Source organism: Micromys minutus, assembly GCF_963924665.1.
Source record: "Micromys minutus genome assembly, chromosome: 18".
Classification (NCBI taxonomy): Eukaryota; Metazoa; Chordata; class Mammalia; order Rodentia; family Muridae; genus Micromys; species Micromys minutus.
Genome location: NC_137953.1, coordinates 31,247,049 through 31,267,975, shown reverse-complemented (window position 1 = coordinate 31,267,975; position 20,927 = coordinate 31,247,049). Strand labels below are relative to the sequence as shown.

The window sequence follows — 20,927 nt, the reverse complement described above, 5'->3', positions numbered from 1 at the left end:
TCTTTCTGTGGAGTTTCTTTCCCCTTTAGAGTCCTCAATTCTTTCCTCTAATTTTTTTTCCAGGAGAGTTCCCAAACTTCATCCACTATTTGGCAGTGGATATTTGCAACTGTCTGTGTCAGCTACTGGGAGGAGCCTCTCAGAGGACAACCATGCTGGAATCCTATATGCAAGCATAACAGAGTATCATTAATAGGGTCATGCACATGCTTGTACATGGGATGGATATCAAGTTGGATCAGTTATTGGTTGGCCATTAGTGTCTGCTTCATCCTCCATACCTGTATTTCTTGTAGACAGAATAAATTTTGAGCCAAATATTTTTTGGGAGGGCTTGTGCCCTTATCACTGCACTGGGGTTCCTGTCTGGCTACAGGAGGTGGCCTCTTCAGGTTCCATATCCCCAATGCTGCCAGTCACAGCTTAGGTCACCCCCACTGATTCTTGGGGGGCTCCCTTATCCCAGGTCTCTGTCACATTCACCTGTACATCTTCACATCAATGTCTCCACATGTTTTCCTGTCCTGAAATGTCGCTGAATAAACCTCTCGTGGTATGTTCCAAATCTTTCAACTGCTTTCCAATCTCCACAAATTGATTTATGCTTTGTGCTGGTTGTGTCAGTTTGACACAGGTATCAGTTGAGGAAATGCCTCTGTCATGAGATCGAGCTGTGAGGCTCAATTAGAGATCAATGGAGAAGGGCCCAGCCCATTTACGGGTGGTGTCATCCCTGGGCTTATAGTCCTGGGTGCTACAAGAAAGTAGACTGAGCAAGCCATGGGAAGCAAACCAGTAAATAGCACTCTTCCATGGCCTCTGCCTCCAGGATTCCGCCCAGTTTGTGTTCCTGTCCTATCTTCTTTTACTGATAAACAGTAATGTGGAAGTACAAGCTGAAGAATCCGAAACACCCCTTTCCTCCCCAACCTACTTTTTGGTCATAGTGTCTCATCACAGAAACCCCAACAAAGACATGCTATACCCTCGATAATTTATTCAAATACCTCTTCTAGTCTCTAACTTTTCCTTCAATTTGTTCTTGAGGTTCTGTAACCCAACTATGTGGCATCTTCTCTTACTGTGTGTGTGTGTGTGTGTGTGTGTGTGTGTGTGTGTGTGTGTGTGTGTTTCTCTTTTCATGAGTATTTTACATAACTTTATTAGAGAGTTTGTACTTATAAAAACCCCTGGACTGTAAAGTATATCAGAGGAATCTCCAGCCACTTCCTTGGATCAGTAGTGACTGGTTTGTTTGTTTGTTGTTTAGTGAATTTTTTGAAGACATTACTTTTATTTTCAAAGATTTATTTATTTTATGTATGTGAGTATATTGTCACTGTCTCCAGACACACCAGAAGAGGGCATTAGATCCTATTACAGTTGGTTGTGAGCCTCCATGTGGTTGTTGGGCAATGAATTCAGGACCATTAGAAGAGCAGCCATCTCTCCGACCCAGTTTCTGGCTAATAGAATATAAATCTAACTTACATGCTGTACAACGTAGGAGTTTAATTCTTTTGTATCAAGCGCCTAGGCACAGACAATGTCTGTAGGTTTTGGTTTTGTTTGTTTTTAATCCACCCTGTCTCATTTGTTATGTCTATAATAAACATCCTTGTGAGGATCTTGTGTCTGTGCTAAGATTTCAGTCTCACTTTACTACTTCATGGATACTGAAGGCCCATGTCCAGCACCAATGAAGCTCCAGTTCTTGTTACTGGAAGCCCTGACCCCTCTTCTATTCCCACTTCCAATCCCACCCTGACTTACACACACACACACACACACACACACACACACACACACACACACACACACCTGGTGTATTAAAGAGGATCAAGATTTGAGCACCTCCTACCAAAGAAACACAGGACAGAGGAAAAGACAGATGCTTTATTTCATCCAAGTGATGACTGAGGGCAAGACACAGTTTTTCTCAGAAATGAACTAGTAATACTAACCTTGCACAATTATTGCAAATTAGGGAATGAACAAAATAGCTTGTAAAATACCTAGCATGTAGTTGGTGCTCAATCATTTTAGCCTCCCCCCCTTTAAGTGGTCATGTGTATGGCTGCAGTAACTATTGGAGAAATTCTAAAGGGGAATTTCAGCAACTAATTGAGGAAGATAATTAACTTGGACTTTAGAAATCTTGATTCCTTAAGGATCCAACTAAGAAAAAGTCAATAAAGATTCAGACACTTACTTGTCCCTTACTTGCTGTACCTAATGTGTTGAGTCTGACTGTAGGATGTTTGTGACATAAGTCATTACCACTGTCCTCACAGGATATGAATTAGGACATTTGAAGTCTGATCTTATCAAGGACATAAGTACAGTATTTGCAGAGTTACAGACTCGACTCCTCCATCTGTTAGTGAGTGAAGAGAGGCAGAAGCAGTAGAGACAACTATTCCCCAGAATACTCCTTCATGGTGACAAACGCTTATGTTACTGTTCCACTCAGATCAAGAATTATAAGTCACTTTGAAAACCATTACGTTATAAATTGATAAATACTGGTCTTGGTCTCGGTCTCTAGCACAGGTGGTTAGTGTGTTTGCCTGACAGTAATGATGTATAGTAAGAATACCCTGAAGGAAAAGATGGGGCTGCTCTAGGGGAAGATCTTGTACTAGAGATGGGAAGATCATCTTCCATACGGTTAACACTGCATTTTCTTCTAGTTTTGGTGTGTGTGTATGTGTTTGTTTGTGTGTGTGCTTGCATGTGTACGCATTGTGTGAACAAAGTCATTCGGGTACATTTACATATATGTACAGATACATGTGAACCTGTAGACACATGTATGAAAGCTAGAGATTGACTTGGGTTGTCTTACTCAATCACTCTCCCCCTTTGTTTTGAAATAGGGTATCCCACTGATCCTGATTTACTAGACTTACTGGCAATGAGCAACCTACTTGTCTCAGTATCCCCAGTATTTGAACTCCAGGCAAGTGGTATCTCACCTAGGTTTTCACATAGACACTGGGATCCAAATTCAGGTCTTTATGCTTGCTCAGTGAGTAACTGATTGACTGAGCCATCTCCCTCTACTGAAATTGTGTTTTTAATACTCAAAGCCCACCAAAATGATAAAGGCGGGCTGCTCTTCTCATCTTGTCTTGAGAAATTTATTTGTGGAACATGCTGTCTAATTATCCCCCAAACCATTTTTCTTCTTGTGCTCTAACGGAATCAAGTTTCCCACTGATATCAAAGAGGTTAATCTTCCTCATTCAAAGCAATGTCCAGGACCAACACCAATTTAAATTTGGGAAGTCCTGACTGAGCTTTTTCTTTGCCCCAAAGGTTTCTTTCACTCTTCCTGAGATATACAAGATCATTAAGCAGCCTGGTGTCAGGGTGAGGAGCCTGACTTTATATGCTATTCTCCAGAAACTTCTTGTCCCCAGTGAAGCTGGAATTTATTTTCAGTAAAGCTGCCAGGTCCAGCATGGCCATGGTTCCTGCCCCTGGAATAGAGCACGGGTCTTCTCGAGTGCACAGCTGCTGTAGGTGTAAGGCTCGGTTGTGTAATAATGTATATGTTTTACTTGTGTTCCTCCTTCGGGGACTATTCTTCCTCCCGAGGTTAATGACTCCACGATAATCAGAAACATCACAATTCCAGGAAATGAGAATGTGTTTAGTTTTCCTCCGAAAAATGGTGATTGTGACCTTCAGGACAGTCCATAAGGCTATGGGAAAGAACTCTGAAAACCTGAGTTCAAGAAAACACAAACCAGTGTGAGAACTGTTCTTTACAAGATTTCTCAACTCTACAAAAAAATAAAAAAATAAAAAGGATGCAGTGTGAATTGCCTCATGAATCTAAAAGAACAAAGAGAGCTGCACTAATGAGCCAGCTTCTCAGAAAGATACTAAGAAAAAAAGAGATGTTTGTGTTTGCAGTTGAACAAGAAACAGTGTGTACTTTTAATCTGGAATGAACTACAATTCAGAAATAGAAGGTGCAGTTGTGATCCAGATCTTGAAGCTGGAAGACTCAAATGTTTCATTTTACTATTTCTTTTTTTAAAAACAATTTTATTGGATATGCTTTATTTACATTTCAAATGTTATCCCCTTTCTCAGTTTCCCCTCCAAAAGCCTCCATCCTCATCCCCCCTTCCCCTGCTTCTATGGTGGTACCTCTCACTCCCTCCCGCCTCCCCGCCCTGACATTCCCTTACACTAGGACATCGAGCCTTGGCAAGAGCAAGGGCTTCTCTTCCCATTGATGCCCAACAAAGCCATCCTCTGCTACATATGCAGCTGGAGCCATGGGTCTGTCCATGTGAACTCTTTGGATAGTTCCTGGGAGCTCTTGTTGGTTGGTATTGTTGTTCTTATGGGGTTGCAAACCCCTTAAGCTCCTTCAATCCTTTCTCTAACTCCTCCATTGAGGACCCTGTCTCTCAGGAGACAACAATATCAAGCTCCTGTCAGCATGCACTTCTTGGCATCAGTAATACTGTCTGGGTTTGGTGACTGGGTCCCCAGGAGGGGCCTTTCCTTCATCAGACTTTTTTTTTTTTTTTTAAATCCAGACCTTGAATAGTGGCCATGATAAACTTAGGCCCTGATATGGTAGTACATACCTTCAATCTCAGGAGAATAAGGCAGGAAGAGGTATTCCAGTGCTGTTTTTCTGTATATATTCCATGACAATGTAGAGTTAAAACATGTCAACAGTTGTGTGTTCAGAACAGAGCCCATGACCAGTGTCAACTAACTACAGAGCTATGCTCTGGGCTGTCATTCCCAGGTCTTAGGGAGACTCCTTAGACTCTGGTTGCTTTGAGTGTAAGGCCCAAGGATGGCATCATCCTTGAACTGTCTCCAACTACAAATTTTGTCTTGTCATAGACTTTTGACCATCTTGTTATTTTTAGTAATACTGAGTACTTTATTTTAATAACACCCTTCCAGTCACCTTGCAAACTGAAACATCGCCGAGGAGGTCAGGAAGCCCAGGCCAGCACAGTTAAGTACTTCCCTAAAAGAAGAGGTTCTGGTTTGTTTATTGACTTCAAGGCCATTTCTCTGAATGACCCGTATCTACTATTATGAATTCACTGTTATCTATTACTGGTAGCTACAAAGTAAGTGAATAACACAGCAAGAGTTGTACAAGTGATAAAACCCTTTCTCTTCGAACTTTCTTCATTAAAGAGCAGCCACATCCCAACTGCATATGGCCCATTAAAATGCAGATAATGTATATTTGAGGGTGGGAGGGTCAGTTTTCATCATTGATGGACATTATAATTGCTGGTTAGATATAACAGTATAATAGCTGGATAGATAATAGCTAAGGGAAGCTATCTGAGAGGAGGTTTTATAAAGATGAACAGAAGAAGACGAAGTGTGTTATGAGTCTGACTCAGGTGGGTGGAGAATTATGCCGGGGAGTTTATTCGTCATTGTCGTTGTGATGGGACACCATGATCCAGGCAGCCTATAAAAGTGTTTAACTGGACTTATAGTTCCCAAGAGTTTCACTCATAGTGCCATCATTCCATGATGACAGAGTGGAGGTTTGGAGGCAGGAACAGCTGAGAGCTCACATCTGGAATATCAAGCTGAAGGCAGAGAGAGCTTCAAGATGTGTGAGCCTTCTGAAACCTCAAAGCTTCACCCAGTGGCCTCCTGCAGCAATGTCACACCTCTGAATCCTTTCCAGTCTTCCAACTTGGGATTGCATGTTCAAACATGTGAGCCTATAGGAACAATTCTCATTTAACTCACTCTCCTCCCAGGCTTCCATAAGCTTGTGATCATAGCACAACGCTAAATGCATTTTTTCAACTTCAAAAGTCCCTGTACTCTTACAGTCTCAACACCATTAAGTCCAATCGTTTCTGAGACTCAAGGCAATCTATTAATTGTAAGCCCCATAAAGTAAAAAAGAAATTACATCCTTCAAACATACAGTGACATGCAAGATACAATACTATTTTTTAAAAATGGGGAATCAGGGCACTGTGAGGAAATACTGCATCTAAGAAAAACCAGAATTGAGCAGAAGAAAATCCAACTCCTGTGGCTCTGTGTCTGAGGTCAGAAAGCTTAGATGGCTCCTCATTCTTGGCTTCCCTGTCTACAACACATGTCTGTCTCTTGGGCTGGTTCCACTCCCTGTTTGCAGCTCACCTTGGCAGATATCTCAGGGCTTGTCATGTTCAACATCTTTGGGTCTCCAATACAACCCAGGCTTTACTTCCATAGACTCACGCAATGGTCTCTCAGGTCCTCCTTGCAGGGACACACACACCTGGCCTCAGTGACACTCTGCAACCATTGAGGACGATTCCACAACTCCTTTATTTATAATATATCCTTTTTTTATACTAAAGCCAGAATTTCAAGTATGGCTACCAACTTAGAGTGACCTCTCTCGTCCTGTTGAAACACATCTCCAGCAGCTTTAAAGTTTCTTAGGTATATTTCTTTTACAAGTTGGAAACTTTTCTGAGTGAGGTCTTAGCCTAATGGCATCCCTCCCTTTATTCCAGTGTGTATCAGGCCTCTTCTTAATTCCTTTATCTCTTTCAACACAAGCCTTGGCTTAAACATTAAATTTTCTGGTGCTTTTTTTTCTCTTTAAACTGTATATCACACACACACACACATCTATATAAACATTTATATACGCACATATATATATATATATATATATATATATATATATATAATATAAAATCTCTCTTGCTCTTTTTCATTGTATAAGGCTAATTATTTATAACCACACAACAGAGTTAATATTAGGCTCTCTTGAAATCTTTGCTAAGAAAATAATCTTGTTACTTATAATTTAGCCTCAGGTAAATTCTTAGAACAAGGTCAGAAGAGAGCCATATTTTTCACCAAATATTACAAGAATGGTCTCTAGCCTACTTACTAATCTTGTTCTCCCTCTGAAACCTTTTGAGCTGGACTTTCACAGTCTGCATAGCTCTTAGCATCACTGTCTTCCAAGTATCTACAAGTATTAAGTGTTAAGCGCTTCTATTGTTGTGATAAAACATCACAACTAAGGCAAGCCTAAGAGAACCATTCTCATTCAAAGCAAGACAGGGAGTCTTGCAAGTCTTCAAGACAGGCGGTGTGGGTATGTAACACACTCAGAATAACACGGAACCTTGATGAATGAAGGCATGGGTATCAGCAGTGGTAAAGACTGAGGATTCTCTAACTTCACATTTCTATTCTGGAGGCTGGAAATCTACCAGGAGGGGAAAGAGGAACGATCCACTGAGTGGTCTGATATCATTTAACCAGACAGGCTTCCTGTCTCACCTGAATAAACAAGCAATGAAACATCGTGGAAATCACCTGCCACATGCCCTTTCTGCTAAGAGTGATGTCAGCTCAAGAGAGGGCAGGGAGGACTGGAGATGTTGATGAGACAGGATGTGTCAAAGCACCTACTCTGTGCCCTTCCTGGGGCTTGCCTATGTGCCCAGAGGATTACTTCTATGTGTGCATGCAATATATAGCTGAAGAAAACATAATTTATACCACGGGAAATGATGGCACAGAAATGTTAAGCCCATACAAAGGATGTTTGCTGAAACCCTTGTGTTAGGGGTCCATGGCTTTCCATAAACAAGGGTCAGAGTTGCTCTTCTGAAGCACAGAGCACAGCAGGACTGGTTGGATGCAGGCAAACTGCTCTTTTCACATTGTTTCAGTAATAGGAAAAGGTGAGGAAAAATAAGAGTAAGATAAAATACCTACTTTTTTTTATATTATTCAGAATAGAACCCATTATTGTCCAGGGGCAAAAGTAAAAATGTGATAATATTTACTATGTTAGGAAATGATCACTGTTATAAAATACTATAAAGACTTCTATTGTTTTCTAGATCAAAGCCAATGGAATTTTTTATTTTTAATTTCGAACCCCAATGAGCAGATTCTAAAAATTCTATGAAAGCAAGGAAATGTAAGAAATATTTAAGAACAGTTTTTAAAAATGAACAAGCCAGAATCTGCCTTCTGAAAGTTGAAAGCTTAAATAAAATACAAATACAGAAATGAACGTGGATCTGGTAACACGGAAAGAGAAGAGATTCATATCACAGAGTAGAGCTCAAAGCAAACCATAGTCATAAGGGAAATGGATGCGTGGTCCAAACCAGTGGGAGAGAGAGGGGGCATCTTCTGCATGGTTTTGTGTCAATTAAACTGATAAAGTTAAGTTCCTGTTTCACCTAAACGAACAATCAATGAAATAAATTCTACCCATTAGCTGGGCAACCTTTGCTACAAAGCTCTAATTGATAAATATCTGTAGCTTTGGGAGCCATGCCAATTCTGACTGTTACCTAATCTGCCGTTGTAATGAAAACACTTTCTTTAAGAGTAAATGTGCAAACATGTCTAGCTGTGTTCTGATGAAAGAATTTACAAAGGCAGGATGATTTGCTGACTCTAATTTATAAACATTGCAAAAAAAAAAAAAAGAAAAACTTTATAACAGAACACAGGGAGAATTTGTTTTAACATTGACACTAGGGAGTCTTTTCTCCAAGCAAGACACAAATAAATAAACTTATCCCCTGTGAGAATTAATCCCACTACGATGAACTTACCATATAGAATTAATTCTAGTTAAGCATTTTGATGTATCTATATCTCCATAAGCCTATATAAAGAAAAAGTTCAAAATAATCTGCATGCCCATGAACTGGCCATTAATGGTACATCTACATGTGGTAATAGCTAAAAAAGCAAATGGTAGCATCAAGGACCATACCCTTGATAGACTGAGTTTTAGAAAAAGGAATTCTTGTAGAATAGAGAACTGACTCTTATTCTTGTTATGACTACTCTGCCAACTTAAATCTTTTCTCCCTTAAGTGTCAGACATTTGGCCACAACAAGGCAAGAGTAGCTAGTATAATGCATATTTGATACAATTCTAGTAATGTAGACATCAAATTGATAGACTCAGCCTAGAGAGGGAACGGAGTGAGCGAAACATTCCTCACATACTGCAAACCCTGCAATATCACTTAAGTGTTCTATATCCAGGAGGTAGTACCTAACTCTAGGAAAGATCTTCTAAGACTTTTGAGAAGAACCGCATAGAGTTAGAGAAGTCAGTAGTCATTTTTGGGGAGAGAGCTGATAGGAGGGAAGGAATGTAACCAGCCTGTGGGCTGCTGTGGGAACAGTGCACTGCATCATGCTGTAGCTAAGACCCCTGGGGCAAGGGACAGGATGAAAGACGTTCTCTCCTAGATGGCGGACAGTGAAAGTGACATGGGGTGATCACAACATGAACTTCCTGTGCAATATTTCTCACATCAATTACTCAATGATGGACTCACAGTGGTCCTTTGAGATGTCACCTCTCCATTGTGGCAGCACAATGCTGCACTTTTACATGTTTCAGTATCCACAGATTTATATTGTAGCATCACAACCCAATTGTGACAACCCAATGTTTTCTTATGCATTACAATGCAACATTGTAAAATCCCAAGGGTCCACTGTGATGAAGCTTGTGATATCACAGTCCCCTCCTATGTCACGGTGCTGTGCTGTGACAATACAATGCTTCCTTCTGGTGACACAGCTCGGCAGTAACATCAAAAGGTTACATTGTGACATCAATGCCCCATCGTCACATAACGATTCTGCATTCTATTCTGCCACTGCAATGTTTCATTGTGTTATCATGATGGTCCAGTGCCACCACAATGGTCTAATGTGAAGTCACCAATGTGACATCAAAGTTCTCCACTGTCCTAGAACTATGCTCCCCTCTGAGAACAAATTGTTCCATTTGCCTTGTGACAACGCAGTGCTCTGTTCTGTGTAAAGTTCTCAATGATGCCATTACAAGTGCACGTCGACATCACAATGTTTCGGTTTTACATGGCAGTGCTTTTTAGCAGTCACCATTATAAATTGTGATATCACGCTATGCTCTCACATCTGTGTCTTCCTGTTCAAAGATGAGCCACTGAAGAAACGTGTGCTCAACATTAAGTAAGAGGAGCCAGAGATATGGCTCACTGTTTAAAAGGTGTGTACTGCTCTTTCAGAGGACTGAGTTCGGTTCCTACCACCCACTCACAACTCCCTGTGGTCCCAGCTCCAGGGCGATCTGACCTTTCTGTCCTCTGCAATCATGTGACTATACTGGCCTCCACCACACATGCATACACATATAACTGAAAATAGTAGGAATAATTTTAAAAGGTTGTGTACGGTCTGCATGTGTAACCTGATGTAATTTCATTGCCATGGGCCATGCTCAATGCACTTCCTCATTCAGTGACCACTTTTGAAATACCAGACATTTTGTTTTTAACAGAGCTTATCATCTCTCATTCACAGCCACTGTTAAAATTACATTCCTTGGCTTTATTCATGTGGTGCCTTTAAACACCCATATTTTCTCTTTCCCCAAACAATTGAGCTTACCTGGGATACCCTCACATTGACATGTGATCACTCCTTGGCTACATTCTCTTCCCGTGGGACGATCAGATTCACTCAGGGTGTGGTGAATAATGGAACTTCAAGGGCAGCAGCCTTGTGACAAAGGTCCTCCTCACTCCCTAGCTTTACCTCTCCTTCCTTATACTAGGCATTTCAGTTCCCCTAAACTCCCACACTGGGAACTCTATTCTCAACACTGGATCATTCACCCAGCTAATCCCTGTTTAATCATTAGCATCCCTGACTCATTCTCCAGGACTCTTCCATTGCCAGTGACTCTGCTCTCATGGGTCACACTGGTGACTGAGTACCTTTGAGGCTTCTGCTGTCAGTTGGACAGTAACTTCTTTGAGGACCAGGACCTCACCCATCTTATCCAACTCTCTATCCCCAGCTGACAGCATGGCACCTGGTCTCTAAAATGGACTGACTAGTGTTTCCTGGACACATGAAGAGACTCATGCCTACCTAGAGGCACAGGCGAGCTTCAGGTTCTTCTGTATGCAAAAGGATGTTCTCATTCATGTGGCTTTTCGGCTTTCAATTCAGCCTGTGGATCAGATCTAAGGCCAGGCATTATGTTCACAGTGAGATGTCTCTAATTCCAGTTTTGTAGAAACCTGAAGATACATTGGGAGCCAATCAATAGAAAAATAGATAAAACATGCAGCATTCATTTTTCAGAGTATTTCTTAAATCCTAAGGTGGAGGAAAACATATAACCACATGTCCAGACATGGAGGGATGTCCATGATACATTAAAATTTGTAAAGCAATGTTTGTGTAAGAAAGGCTTTCACACACACACACACACACACACACACACACACACACACACACACACCAAAGAACTGAAACAAAATAAGAGACACAAACCTGCATAGAACTATATAAGCTTATAGATGTGTGAGTAAGAATAAATTGGTGTGAATGGATGTCTGCTGTGTTGTCAAATGTGGTTATCTCTGAAGACTGGAATTGGAGAAGAGGAAATAATGAACCTTAAGCACTTTGTATAGCATTTTATATAGCATTTGTTACATAAAAATAAATTTGTAGTTTATGAGCACTAATTACATTAAGTATTTATACTAACATTGCCATAGATCTTGGGATTCTGGAGGATGTTGTGTTGACATGCTATGTGAATTTCATGGTAAGAATCTCCTTGGGGGAGTGTTCAGACCTTATTGCTGTGTCTTAGGGTTTCTAATTCAGCAGAACAGGGGTAGGGCCTGGGAATGTGCCTTTGAACACATTTCTGAGAGCCCCTGCTGGTCTGTAGACCTAATAGAATAGCTCTCCTATATCTCTAAGTTCCCTGAAGAAATATCAAAGGAAGCTCCAAGGGCATCTAAAAAGGGCTGAGACCAACACCGTGTTCAAGTGATGCTTGCATGCTATCAGTGAGTCTGAAAAAGCCTTCATTCTGGTGGATGGTACTCATCACCTCCTCACAGCCTGCACTCCAACTCCCCCTCCCGTGGGCTCAAGATATTATCAGCAGTGCTGCTGTTGGCCATCAGTGGGCTGAGTCTCCTTCTGTCTTTCATCCCATATTCTCACGTTCCCAGTAATTTTCCTGCCTGATGCTTGAAAGGGGGCTTTGCTTTTAGCAGCATGGGAAGTTCTGAAAGCACACTCAAAGGCAGTCACCACTGGGATCCATTTGGTTAGAGAGACAGCAGCCACTCTGGGCGAAGGGCTATTGAAGCTGGACAAGATGAGGGATGTGCTCTGCCATGCCGGTCTGCTGTTGCCCTCGAAGGTGACTTGCTTTGTGGGCAACTGGTAGATTCATGAAAATCATAGAACCTGAATAGGAATAGGAGCTATACGAAGTGTCCATGGAAGGAGCCAAGGGGTCGACCAGATTCTTGAGGATGAGTGGAACAGATCCAAGTCTCCCCACATCTTGATGTGGCTGAACAGCTGTGAAGCATCTGGCTCAGACAGTGGGCCTATCATTAAACACGATTTTGAATCACAGCTCTGTCATTGCCTAGCTGTGTGAGCTACATGTTGGTCCTGTTGTGTGACCTGTGTGTTCCTGAGTAAAGCATTTAATACCAGCCTCTGCTTGCCATCTGTTAAAAACAAGGGCAGTGTCTGTTGCAGGAGACACATCAGCATTAAAAGATATAGGAAAAAAAACTCGAGTTTTCTGTAGGACCAATATGATGGCTCAGTGTGTTACAGCACCCACCTTTTTGCCAGTTCTGAGTTCAATCTTGGGACCCACACAGTGGAAGGAAAGAACTAGCTTTTAAAAGCCCTCTGACATCTCTTGAGTCATCCCCACTCAGCCTAGGTTTGCCATGTGAGTCAAATGTGGTCTGGGCCCACCCTGCTCTGTACTACTACTTGGATTTCCCATCAAGATGCCTGAGAAAGTGCATCATGGAGAGGAAGAGGTGGAGACCTTTGTCTTTCAGGCAGAAATTGCCCAGCTCATGTCCTTTATTATCAATATTTTTTACACAAACCAGGAGATTTTCATCTGAAAGTTGATCTCTAATGCTTTTGATGCTCTGGAAAAGATTGCTTATAAGAACCTGGTGGACCCTTCCAAGTTGAAAAATGAGAAAGAACTGAAAATTAACATCATCCCCAACCCTCGGGAGTGCACGCTGACTTTGGTGGAAACAGGCATTGGCATGACCAGGGCTGGCCTCATAAATAACTTGGGAACCATTGCTAAATCTGGTACAAAGCCATTCATAGAAGCTCTCCAGACTGGTGCAGGCATCGCCATCATTGAACAGTTTGGTGTTGGGTTCTACTTTGCCTATCTAGTGGCAGAAAGTGGTTGTGATCACAAAATACAACAATGATGAGCAGTATGCCTGGGAGTCTTCTGCTGGTGGATTCTTCACTGTCTGTGCACATAGTGAACCCATTGTCCCAGATACCAAAGTGATCCTTTACCTCAAAGAAGACCAGACAGAGTACTTAGAGGAGAGGAGGGTCAAGGAAGTGGTGAAGAAACACTCACAGTTCATAGGCTATTCCATCACCCTCTACTTGGGGGAAGAATGAGAGAAGATCAGTGATGATGAAGCAGAGGAAGATAAAGGAGAGAAAGAGGAGAAAGATAAGAAAGATGAGGAGGATCCTAAGATTGAGGATGTGGGATCTGATGAGGAGAATGACAGCAGCAGAGATAAGAAAACAAAACAAAAACAAATGAAGAAAAAACAAAGAAGATCAAGGAGAAGAAGTACATTGACCAGGAAGAGCTAAATAAGACGAAACCTATCTGGACCAGAAATCCAGACATCACTCAAGAGGAATATGGTGAATTCTATAAGAGCCTCACCAGTGATTGAGAAGACCACTGGCAGTCAAGCACTTCTCGGTAGAAGGTCAGTTGGAATTCAGGGCACTGTTCTTCATTTCTCCACAAGCTCCCTTTGACCTTTTTGAGAACAAGAAGAACAACATCAAATTGTATGTCCGTCATGTGTTCATCATAGACAGCTGTGATGAGCTGATACCTGAGTACCTCAACTTTATCCATAGTGTAGTTGATTCCGAGGACCCGCCCCTGAACATCTCCCGAGAAACGCTTCAGCAGAGCAAGATCCTGAATGTCATCTGCAAAACACTGTGAGGAAGTGCCTTGAGCTCTTCTCTGAGTTGGATGAAGACAAAGAGAACCATAAGAAACCTTATGAGGCATTCTCCAAGAATTTAAAGCTTGGAATCCATGAGGATTCCACTAACTGTTGCACCTCTCTGAGCTTCTTTGCTATCATACCCCTCAGTCTGGAGATGAGATGACCTCCCTGTCAGAGTACGTGTCTCACACGAAGGAGATCCAGAAGTCCATCTACTATATTCCTGGTGAGAGCAAAGAACAAGTGGCCAACTCTGCCTTTGTGGGGTGTGTGCGGAAACAGGGCTTTGGGGTGGTGTATATGACTGAGCCTATTGATGAGTACTGCGTGCAGCAGCTCAAGGAATTTGATGGAAAGAGCCTGGTCTCAGTGATTAAAAAGGGCCTGGAGGTACCAGAGAGTGAGGAAGAAGAAAATAAAAGAGAGTTAGATGGATGCTTCAGTCCTTCTTAGAAGGGAGAACAAAACACTCATGGGAGGAAATAAAGGGACAAATAGAGGAGCAGGGATTGAAGAAAAGATCATCCAGAGACTGCCTCACCTGGGAATCCATCCCATATGCAGCCACCAAACCCACACACTATTGTTGATGCCAAGTAGTGCTTACTGGCAGGAACCTGATAAGGATGTCTCCTCAGAAGCTCTGCTAGACCCATACTGATATAGAGGAGGATGCTTGCAGATAACCATCTGACTCAACACCGGGACCTCAAATGAAGGCCTTAGAGAAAGTACTGAAGGAGATGAAAGGGTTTGCAAACTATATCAACCAACTAAACCTCCCAGAGCTCCAAGGGATTATAACACAACCAATAAGTTCCCATGGAGAGACCCATGGCTCCAGTTGCATATGTAACAGAGGATGGCATTGTCTGGCATCAATGGGAGGAGAGGCCTTTGGTCCAGTAAAGGCTCATTTTACCAGTGTAGGAAAATGCCAAGACACTGAAGTGGGAGAGGGTGGTTACAAGAAGGAGAGGAGGAGGGAGATGGGGAGGGAGAGAGTAATCTAGTCATTCCACTCTGGATGTACACCCAACAGAAAAGAATGCAGAGGCAATCTGAAACAGGAAGGAGGTTTTCCCAGCAGAAGCATCTGTGGGAGGGGATAACCCGAAGCCACACATGACCACACACATTAACAGGTTTATACTTGAAATGAAGCCTACTTGATTTCAAATTTATACTCAAAATCAAGGATACTATGGTGGTTGCCTTTGTGGACAGGAGAAGAAGTGCTTGGGAGCAGGTAAAAAGACTTCTTAGAATTAGTGATGGTTCCATTTTGTCATGGCACTGGTTACATTGATGGGCTTGTTCAGAACTAATTATTCAAGGGGATGTGTATTATCTGCATATTTTCTTCTGTTTGTAGTTTATTAATTAACTAAATGATTTTACCAAACAAAGGCTTTATAAAAGCTGGGCAGACTTAGATCTAAGAGGAAATAGAGGTAAAATCCAGACTGGAGAGTCAGTCTGACGCTGTCAATGGCAAGATTCTATTTTAGCCTGTAGAGCGCACTCATCTGTTATAATAGGCTGTCATGTGCTGCCTCCCAACCAAAATCCAAAAAATCACGTTCTAAGAAGAAATTGCTAAGGACTTTGAATTTCATCCTATCATCGTTTTCTAACTTGGCTGAAATTAAAGCCCTATTAAAAAGTGGCTTCATTTAATATAACTTAAATTGCCTGGCTTATCTGTCCAAGCCAGAACTGGGTTTCACAGTCTTTGCATGCAAGCACAAGGATGTTTAACGCTTTGTTCTTAGGACTTCCAAAGGTCTAAAAAAAAAAAAAAAAAAAAAAACTTGCTCGCAGACAAAACAAATGCCTAACACAAATTATGGAATGGCTCGTATAAAACTAAGGGGCCAGAATTATGTATTTTAACAATTCCTAAATAATGCTCTATAGCTAATAGTGTAATTTGAGGAAGTTAACTAAACAGCAGATCGCTCTAAAAGGCACCTCTCCATTTCTCAGTATACAAACACCTCCGAGCAGATTTGAACAGCTGCAGCAGAGCAAAAGGCTTGGCTGCAGCCGCTGTCACGTCACATGCCACGTGTCCTGACATGGAGTCCCTCTTCTCTTCACACCGGGATCTAACAGTGAACCCAATGCTCAGAGAAGCCAGAGAGAGAGAAAAGATGATGGCCTGACTCCAGCCCCATGGCCACTAGAAAACTTCCATGGAACCTGTGCTCACTGGGGATTATAGGTGATTGTCTGGGTCAACAATCACCTCCCCACTGTCCACTTATACCTGGCCGAGTCTGGATGCTACAATTACCAAAAAAAAAAAAAAAAGAAAAAAAAAATTGTGGTCCTTCTGCTGGAAGAGCTCCTGGGCAGCCTGGTGCATACACTGCAGTCCTCTATTACCTTTAAGCCGCCCGAGTAAGGCTAAAGCCTGTTTCGTTTTTGCCATGTAGAAAGTCTTAGTAAATACTCTTGCAGTTACAAGTGCACACGGCTCTCATTTTCAATTCCGCCATCCCCTTTCCTCTGCATACACCTTTGTGTTCCGTGTTCCTCTTGCTTGTCTAGGAACGATTTCTCACTCTCTTGCAAGCCCTGGTGGTGAGCAATTCTCAGCCCTCAGCATGTGAAAGGCGCTCCCTGTTCCATGGCAATCTTACCAATTTCTCTCTTTCCCTTTTCTCTCTCTCCCTTTTTATATTTAGAAATAACTAAAAAACAAAATGGGAGTGACTGCACATTTCCCTTGGGTTATAAAAGGAAATCTACACAATCTCTTTAGAGGCTCTGGTCTGGCTTGATGACCTCTAATCATGAATTTGCATTTACATGCAAAAAATTGTATTTCTTGCCCCCCTCCTACCTCTCCCTGTAAAGCAGAACTCAGTATCCCAGCCTGAAACAATCTTGAACATCTCATTCTCAGCTTTCAGCTCCCGAGAGCTGGGGTTACAGGACTGTTCCACTGTGCCCGGTTTATGCCATGCTGAAGAAGAAACCTTGTTTTGTCCATAGGGTAAGCAGGCACTCTTCCTGAACAATTGGTCATCTCCACTAAATATCTCTTTCACACACACACACACACACACACTTATACCGCACATGTACACACAGGCACATGCACATCTGGATTGAGGGCTATGCCTTCCTTACACCAAAGTCACAAGGCCACGTTTATCAGTAAGAGAGCTCCCACCTGCAATGCACACAGCAAGGCCTGGCACAGAGAAGCATCCCTATAGCCTAGAGGTTCACGACTGCTCCTTTAGGCTGTTGACACCACAGTGCAAATCACTAAAACCCACTGCAAGCGTTCACCGCAAGAAATCGCTAAACCACCATTGCACTGAAGCTGATTTTATATGAAAGAGCTTTTCTCTAAACCCTCCAGTCTGAGCTTTCACTGCATTTTGGAATTGTTATCAGTGGAACATAGGGCACTAATTGTATGTAAGGTAAGCATTCTCTGAGCCTCACTTCACATTGACAGGATCATAAAATGCATCACCCACTCAGTGGGGCTGGCCGGACACCCAGAGCTCCCCATGCACTGATAGCTTGGTAATGGGCTCTGGGTTGGCAGGAAGGATGCATGTGGTCATGTGACTCGACATAGGTCTATCTGGGTAGTGTCCTCTGGTCACTGATATAGTGACTCTTACCAAATTAAAGTTTTCATTAAAAAAATAGGTATCTCAAGTTTGAGGAAAATGCTTATATGATCCATATGTCAGAGCCATGGGATACCAGAACCAGCCCAGGACAAAGAACTCCATTGCAGTCAATGAAGATGAAAGAGGATAGAGATCTGAAGACCACTTTGACATCAGACATGGAGATGCAGAGTTTGGAGTTTTGCCAGTTGGTTTCCTGTCTTGCTTTGGGGGTTACAGTTAAATGATAGAATGAATCTCAGAAGAGACCTTGATCTTTGGAATTTTAACATTGTTGAGAGTACTATAGACTATGGGTGCTTTGGAAATTGGACTGAATGTATTTTTTATTAGGCTATGTTTAGGTGTGGCCACCATTGGCTCATGTGTTTGAACACGCCTATGAAGACCAGGGAGTAGTATGTGATATTTTGTATATGCTTGGCTTAGGGCGTGGCTTAGGGCGTGGCTTAGGAGTTGTGGTCTTATTGGAGTAGGTGTGTCTCTCTGGGCTTGGGCTTTAAGACCCTCGGCTTAGCTGCCTAGAAGCCAATCTTTCAGCATCCTTCAGGTGAAGATGTAGAATTCTCAGCTCTTCCTGTGCCTGCCTGAATGCTGCCATGTTCCTGCCTTGATGATAATGGACTGAATCTCTGAACCCGTAAGCAGCCCCAATTAAATGTTGTTCTTCTAAGAGTTGCCTTGGTCATGGTGCCTGTTCACAGCAGTAAAACCCTAACTAAGACACTTAGTAAAAATTTTTTCACCCCTTTGACTTTTTCTGTCTGTGAAATAGAACCCTTCTGCTTGGCTGGATGAAACCTCAGCGTCTGGTCTTTAATGTTGCAAACACTGAGTGAACAAACAAAGCCTGGGTAAGAATCAAGAGAGATAACCCCTCTCCCTTCCTTTCTTCCAGAGAAGAAGTTCTAGTAATCTAACATAAGTGAAATATGCATTGAGAACTGTCGGCACCATACCAATTTCGCTTTTGTGTATGAATAGCCGGTAACAGCTTATTTTTCTTCCTTTCTCGAAAACAGGTCCTTGAAAAATAACGGGAACAAAAGTGTCCTGTAAGAGCCTTAAGGTAGAAATTGTTGTCATGGCCTGTGAAGATAACGATGCTTCTTACTCTCTATTACTCCTGCAGGTCCTGGAGACAAGTCCCCTTCCTTCTAAGCACCATTCACTTTTGTGTGTCTCTGGAGTCAAGTGCCCAGAATGCATTGCTCAGCCCCCACTATGCCCTCCTGCAGGGAGAACTAGGACTTAACTGAAGCAAGACAAAAATCATCTACAGCATAATGTAAGACCTACATTTCACTGTGAGTCCTTGCACGGTCGGGACCTGAGTGTGATTGCCTCACCCAGGGAAGCAGGGAAGGATGCTTATCCCTACCACTTGTCTGTTTCTGATAATAGCTCTAGTAACGGCCGACAGAGAAACTTTAGGGGAACCTCTTCCAGGTCTCACCTCCCCTGGGATGCCCTGGCCCTCCAGCCCTGGGGATGAAAAAGGTTTCCCATTGCTGTTGGTCTCCAGGCACCCCAGCTTCCATTGGGGGTTCACCTAGCCTGTTCACACCTACAGAACTAATTCCTAGGTTAAGTCTCTTGAACTAGTTGAGTTGGAAGTTAACAAGAATCTGTCTGTGTCAATAATCAGTTGTTTCTAATGGAGCTAATTATGATTGTTTATCTTGTTTTCAAAGCAATGATATTTGTGTGGGTACGTATGCATATACCTGTGCTGGTGTGTGCGCTACTAGGAGTATATGTGTGAGTTTGCACATGTGTGTGTGTTGCTGAGGATCAAACTTGGGGCCTTGTACAGGCTAAGCAAAGGCTCCCTACGTCCCCACTTTCTCTATTGTAAGCAGTACAAATAACTTAACCATTACTCTCAGATCAAAACAGAAGTGCAAGAGAACTTAAAGTCCATTCATCTGCTTGTTCAACTGTAAATTAAATGTTGTTCCATTTAAGAAAAGATGTGTCAGAAAAAGCTTCAAATTGGAAATTCTTTAACAAGTGCACAAAATGTAACATGAATAGACATTGGGTGTTTTTAGAGTTCTGTCTTTTTTTTCTGATTCTCCAGAATTCTTGATTTTCTGTCTCTACAACAAAGGCACAGAGCGCCATTATGACCCCATAAATTCAGGGGCATATCAGCTAGTGCTGTTCAAAGCATATCTGAGAGATGTCTAGAAACGCTTGTGACTCAGCAATTCTTTTACTGACAAAACTCCATTCTCCAAAATTACAAACCACCCCATTTCTCTGCCTGTGGGGATGCTGCTGAGCGAGTCCAGACTGGGAGACTTGAAGTCAGCCAAGACTTGTAACACCCAGCCCGTGGCATTTTGAGTAAGTATAAAGTTTGAGGCCCGGAGGGGACAAAAGGAAGGAAGGAATTTACCTTCTGTTGCTGGAGTGGATGCCTCTGTCCTGTCCCTTGTCCTCCAGGTTTGTCCATGATGAGAGTCCAAGCTTTTATTGGTCTGCTGACCTTTCAAGCTGAGATCTGAGGATACCACTAGCCTGCCCTTCCAACGATGCTCGATTCTGTTTTGATAGCAACATAATTACAATTTTCCAGTGTGACATTCCAGCATCTGCAGAGACACTGATGTCTTGATTTACACATGTTCAGAAATGGACTAGCTGTTGATATGAAAATGTTAATTAGTATTATAGCTGATCTTTCATTTGCATATCCTGTTAATTAACTTTCTCTTCAAGAGTGACCAGATTTGAAAACAAAGTGCAAACAAACTATAGAACTTAGAGATGAAGACATTTTTTAACACATTTTTCTTCTTACTTACCTACCAAATCACCTCCACATTGCCTCTTGAGATTTTTGTACTTTTCCTCATGTACCTCCAAGACAGACCAAGCAACCAATATCTCCCTGGAGTGCTTTTTCCAGGAAGAAAGACAGTCTCTATAAAACACACAAATGTCCATTTATGGTTTATTTTGTGCAAGGCCTGCACTTGTTAAAAACTTTCCAGTCGGAAGCTTTTTCTATCATATGTTTACTTAGATTACCTCCCACCTCAGCATAAGCAATGTTTAATACTGTTAAACTACTATGGATGTTAATGTTAAGATGCTGTTGTAAGATATCTTTAATACTTACTTTTCCTTTAAAAATGCTTAATTCACTTTATTTTATTTTAGT

At 42.1% G+C, this 20,927-nt stretch overlaps 1 pseudogene across 1 annotated transcript; it reads left to right on the top strand.

Annotated features, from left to right (window-relative positions):
• Window positions 1-12,854: 12,854 nt before the first annotated feature.
• On the top strand, window positions 12,855-14,546 carry LOC308432594 (heat shock protein HSP 90-beta-like; annotated as a pseudogene). The gene has a single exon. The product of its transcript is annotated as a heat shock protein HSP 90-beta-like (transcript).
• The last annotated feature ends 6,381 nt before the right edge of the window (window positions 14,547-20,927 follow it).